Source organism: Anabrus simplex, chromosome 2 (assembly GCF_040414725.1).
Source record: "Anabrus simplex isolate iqAnaSimp1 chromosome 2, ASM4041472v1, whole genome shotgun sequence".
In the NCBI taxonomy this organism is placed as follows: domain Eukaryota; kingdom Metazoa; phylum Arthropoda; class Insecta; order Orthoptera; family Tettigoniidae; genus Anabrus; species Anabrus simplex.
This window is the reverse complement of record NC_090266.1, coordinates 427187116-427193115: the sequence shown is the minus strand read 5'-3', so window position 1 is coordinate 427193115 and position 6000 is coordinate 427187116. Positions and strand designations below refer to the sequence as shown.

The following is a 6000-nucleotide window of genomic DNA, read 5'->3' as shown; positions in this document are numbered from 1 at the left end:
GCACCATTACAAAAATGTTATAATTGGCAATGTTGCACCCATCACACTTCAGCAGCATTGAGAGTCTAATGGGCTACGCAAATATGATACTTATCATTAGCTTGTAGAGAAACATAAGTTATTAAAGATTTGAGGGCACATGTTCATTAGTGAGTGTTTACTCTTCAATTACTTTGTTGTGTCATGATCCATTCATTGACAGAAGATGATGGTGTCTGTTTCAGGTGCGGCCCATGTGTGTCTCTGACGTCAACACAGGGGCGCTGGCCTAGATTTCCTCCTCCTGACAGCTCAGGTGAGTTGTCAGCCACTAACTTAAAGTATTATTAAAAGTGCTTCGGTTTAACTTATGTTTTACTGAATTTTAATGTTGCTCTAACATCTAAAGTTTTTCGGTGACCAACATGGGCCAGTACTGGGAAGGTAGCAGCTGTGGATTTAATTAAGGTAAAGCCTCGGCATTTGCCTGGTGTGGAAATCATCTTTAGGGCTGCCCACAGTCGGACTCGGACCTGCCATCTCTCGAACGCGAACTTGCTGCTACATTACCCATACTGGGTAGCCGCTCCTCTTGCAGTGATAGTTTCTATGCGCGATGAATATTATCCGATACTAGGCATGAATAAAGAGCCAGAACCCTGTATAGACACGGAGATGTAGAAATATTCCGAGTTCTATAGCTTCCCAAGTTTCAAACCAGGCAAATGCTGGAGCCGAACCTTAGTTAAGGCCACGACCACTACCTTCCCAATCCATTACCCTTTCCCATCCTTCCATTGCCGAAAACCTTCGATGTGATAATACGACGTTAAACCACTGGAACCCCCACCACCACCACCACCACCAAGCTGGAGATCATCAATTCCAATTCACTTTTGCTTGCATCAGTAGTACTGTATATAAAAACGACGAATACCTGTAACTTTGTGTTGCGTCATTTGTGACCTAGTAGTAGTCTATAAAGGGTCATAAACACCATTGACTTACAAGGAACCTGAACCCGTCCCACTTCGAGGTCGGAAAGGCACACTATCGTTGATATTGTTAAAAAGCGTCACACAATATATACTTAACATGCACAATACTACCTGCTGACGGATAACCTTGTCCACAGCAGAAAGATTGATATTTAACTTTCTGCTGCGGCTTTCAAGCGACCGCTGCTCAGCGCGGAAGCCTGCAGGTTACGAAGTATCGTGTGATTGGCACGACAAACATTCTCGCTCGTTATTCTTGGGTTTCTCGACCGCGGCCGCTATCTCACTGTCAATGGCTTCTCAGTTGTAATCACGTAGTTTGAGTGGACCTCGAACCAGCCCTCTGATCCATCTGATCTGGTCGCAAATCGAACGCGGAGCCTCCGTGTAAGACGCAGCCGCGCTACCCCTACACAGCGGGGCCGGCAAACTTATGAGTTATGACTGTTCACACGACCACTAAGGTGAAACCAGAACTTTTACATAAGAAAATACGGTGTTGCAATGAAAACTGTCTCAACATATTAACATCTGAGATTCAGACTGGTGACTGATGCTTGCCAGGTCGAACATGTACAAGCTGCTTGCATGGTCAAGAACTATGTGCGCACCTCACATACTGCAGCTTACTTATCGGAGAATAAAAACGCCGCTTCGACGGTCTTAGTTTATATGAGAGACCCTGTATATTTTCTAGGATATCGGGTTATGTTCAGTTGCATAAGGGGACCAAATGTGGCACTCGCTTCATGTAAGATAATGAGAAGTGGAGAGAGAGATAAGTTTACCTTTTATGGATACAAAGGGGTAAATTGTATACGAATGTGATGTTCCTGACGGCGATTTCGCTCCGACAAACCTGTCTCTTTGACAGATGTTGGACAGTTTGTGGCCTATGTGAACTTGATATTTAAATCCAGATTGTTCGGTATTCAATAGTGCAGCAGATGAATAATTAGGAACGATCTTGTCAGTGAATTCAATACCAAATTCAATCTCTTCTTGCGATTGAGCTACAAAGTGCTTAACTTCGCGACTAACAGTCTTGTGAACTGTCTTGAAATTCCAAACCTAGGTCGATACAGCTTTGAAATCACTCAGTGCAAGCTCTCTAGTTTTCTATTTTTTACCTTTTACTTTTGGTCCTACACACGTTAGAGGAAAGATCCTCACATGGACTATGTGTAAGTAAGGGTAGCATCCTGATACACAGAATTTACCGAGCACAGAACATTTTGAGCAATCCTCGGGCCTATGGGAGTAATGGAGTCCCATTGCCATTTGGCAGACGTGGGAGTTCTTGAAAACAAATTGGCGAACGAAATGGAATGCGATGGGGAGCTATCAATATTAATAGGGCTTAAGGAAGAAAGAAAGTAGAACTGGCTGAGTCAGTAAAGAGGATGCATGTGGATGTGCTAGGAGTAAATGATATTCGGGTATGGGTAGATAACGAAGAAGAGACAGGAGATCATAACGTGTACAGGACGGGTGTTCATCAGGAATACTATTGAGCGCAACGTGCCTGTAGTTTCTATTAGCCACGTAAATGAGCGAATGATGTGGGTAGATTTTTCAGTTGGCGAAACTGGGACGAGAATTGTCTCAGTGTATTCACTATGTGAGGGTGCAGACGAGGACGAAGTTGACAAGTTCTTTGAAGCATTGAGTGACATCGTAGTCAGGGTCAACAGCAAGGATAGGATAGTGCTACTGGGTGATTTCAGTGCGAGAGTTGGAAATAGAACTGAAGCATACAAAATGCTGATTGGTAAATGTGGGGAATATGTGGAAGCTAATAGGAATTGGAAGCGTTTGCCGGACTTCTTTGCTGGTATGGGTTTAGCGGTTACGAATATATTCTTCAAGCATAAGGCTATTCACCGGTACACATGAGAGGGTAGGGGTACCCTATCCATAACAGAATATGTATAACCGACTTCGAATTCCGGAAATCTGTTAGGAAAGAACGGGTTATCCGGGGATTCTTCGGTGATACAGAACACTATCTGATCTGTAGTGTACAAAATATATGTAGGTCTAGGACAGAGAAAGTGAAATCTGTCTGCAAACGAATAAGGTCAGATAATCACCAGGACGAGGAAATTAGACATAAGTACATGGAAATGATTAGTGAGAAGTTTTGAACAGCGGGCAGAAAGCAGGTTCAGGATAGAGAAAGAGAATTGGTGGCATACAGCGATGCTGTAGTAGAAACAGCAAGGAAATGCCTAGGAACAACTGTGGGTAAAGATGGGAAAAAGTGAACATCTTGTTGGAATGATAAAGTGAGAGCAGATTATAAATGTAAAATGAAGGCGTATCAGAAATGACTCCGAAGAAGGGCTGATGCAGGCGTAGATGAAAGAAGCAGAGTGAAACAAATACACAGTTTTAAAAAAAATTAGAGAAGCATGTTTTATAACGTCTAGCATGTGAACGTTAATTTGGTAGATGGGCTTCCAATGGTCGTACAGCATACCTTGAGACATTAGCAACTCAGGGTATGTCAAATCGAAGTTTTACTCCATCTGTAGGTGTAGACATGTATTAAAATATCAGGTGACCCATCGAAATAAAGTGAATGGTGGTGCGTCTGTGTGTCGTTGTAAGGTGCACAGACTGCTGCTGTCATTCGCGCACGTTTTAAGTAAACCAAAAAATCTCTTGAGGCATCTTAACGAGGTTCAAATCACAAAGGTCGTCACTTTGATCCAGGAAGGATGGACTATTCTTCTTGTTGCTGTGGATCTCAATGTCTCTCCGTCAGTTATACAACACTTGGGGAATCGCTGCATTGAGACAGGCCAGTTCACAAGGAGGGTTGGAGAAGGTCGTGGACGCATGACAACCCCAAAGGATGACCGATATCTGACCATCTGTGCGTTCGGCGTCGTTCAGCAACTGCCAGAGAACTGCAGCAAGACCTCAGAAGGGTCACTGGAGTCACGATATCTGACCAGACAGCAAGGAACCGGTTAAGAGAAGTGTCCTTACGACCCAGACGTCCTGTTCGAGTGCCCCGTTTAACGCAGCAACATCGCGCAGCTCGCCTTCTGTTTGCCCGTACCCACGTCATCTGGCAACTTCGAGAATGGTGACCTGTGTTGTTCACAAACGAGCCCAGATATCCCCTGACACAGCGTGATGGACGTCAACGTGTATGGAGACGCCGAGGTGAGCGGTACATGCCAAATGTTGTCCAAGAAAGTGACTGATTTGGACAAGGTTCTGTGCTGGGGTGGGGTGGCAGCAGTATTGATGGCCGTACGGATCTTGCATCGTCCGTAATAATCTTGCCGCTGCGGGGTACATCGAGCAGATACTGCTACAGCATGTGTTGTTTGCTGCATAGTGTGTTGGCCCTGAATTCGTACTAATGCACGACAATGCCAGGGCCCATGTAGCACGCATCACCAGAGCTGTCTTGCGAGAACTGGATATTCGAGGGATGGAATGGCCAGCAGTGAGTCTCGACCTTAATCGCATCGAAAATGTTTGGGATAGGCTTGACAGAAGTGTTCGTGAGCGTCCCATTCCACCACAGACTCTCCAAGACCTCGAACAGGCTCTCATTGAAGAATGGGACCTGATACCGCAACGTGACCTCCGTCGATTTATGCGGAGCATGCCACGCAGGTGTCAAGGTGTGATAAATGCTCGTGGAGGACATACACCATATTAAAGCTCTCCAACTGTTATAAAAATCCACCCTGGATGACATTTGTCATTTTGTTTTCGTCCCTATTTGGTCATTTCCGTTTGTATTCTGAAAATGAACGCGAATCCATCGATTTTCTTTTGCATACTTCAACGGTAAAGAATAACGGTTTAGTTGGTAATATACCTGGTTGTGAGGTATTGTTTTGTGGAGCATGGCATACGTTCAAATATATGTTCCTCTAATTTTTTGAACTGTGTAGTTGTTGAATACAGAAAGTAGTCTTGGAAAGATTTTGGTTAAAAACCTGGAAAGGCAAAGTCAAGCAACAGCAAAAAACCTTTCTGGTCAGTAATAATGTTAGGAAGGGAGGGAAAAAGGAGATGAGTAGTGTTTTGGGTTATTCAGGTGAACTCATAACAGATCCCAGGGATTTCACTGGACTGATGGAAGGAGTATTTTGAAAATCTTTTCAACGTAAAAGGCAATCTTCCTGGTGACGTCGCGAACAACCGTGCTCATGGGGAGGAGGAAAATGATGATGGTGAAATTACGCTTGAGGAAGTGGAAAGGATGGTAAATAAACTCTATTGTCATAAACCAGCAGGAGTAGATGAAATTAGACCTGAAGTGGTGAAATATACGGTAGTGGGAATGCAGTGATGAATTGGCTTCATAGAGTAATAAGATTGGCATGGAATGTTGGTAAGGTCCCTTCAGATTTGACAAAAGCAGTAATTGCACCTATCTACAGTATAAGCAAGGGAACAGGTGAGACCGCAACAGCTATCGAGGTATCTCATTGATTAGTATTCCAGGCAAAGTATTCTCTGGCATGTTGGAAGGGAGGGTGCGAGCAGTAGTCGTGATGAAGTTGGATGAAATCCAGTGTGGTTTTCAGACCACTGAGGGGCTGCCAGGATCAGACTTTCAATATGCACCGGGTAATTGAAAAATTCAACGAGAGGAATATACAGTTATATTTATGTTTTTATTTATGGGAACAATGGCAGGAGGGTACTTGGAATTAGAAGATACAGGCTAAGTTAGGAATTAACTCTATGGATGAAACTGTACGCATAAACTATTTCCAGTGGTGGGGAGCTGTGAGGTGAATGGGGGAGGATAGGTTACCTGGGAGGATAATGGACTCTGCTATGGAGGCTAAGAGAAGTAGAGGGATAGCAAGACAACGATAATTAGACTCAGTTTCTAACGATTTAAAGATAAGAGGCATATAATTAAATGAGACCATAGCAGTAGTTGCAAATAAAGGATTGTGGTGACTTATAGTAAATTCAGAGGCTTGCAGGCCCAACGTTATAAAGCATAACTGTTCATAATGATGATGTATGTATGTAT

The 6000-nt window shown here is 43.7% G+C and overlaps 1 protein-coding gene across 2 annotated transcripts in view; it reads left to right on the top strand.

Annotated features, from left to right (window-relative positions):
• Nucleotides 1-214: 214 nt before the first annotated feature.
• The window catches only part of LOC136864179 (hexosaminidase D), a 650818-nt gene continuing 645032 nt past the window's right edge, over nucleotides 215-6000 (top strand). For both annotated transcript variants that reach the window (XR_010859282.2, XM_067140836.2), the window contains exon 1: nucleotides 215-295. The gene's annotated coding sequence lies outside the window, so the exon portion shown is untranslated. The remainder of the gene's footprint in view (nucleotides 296-6000) is intronic.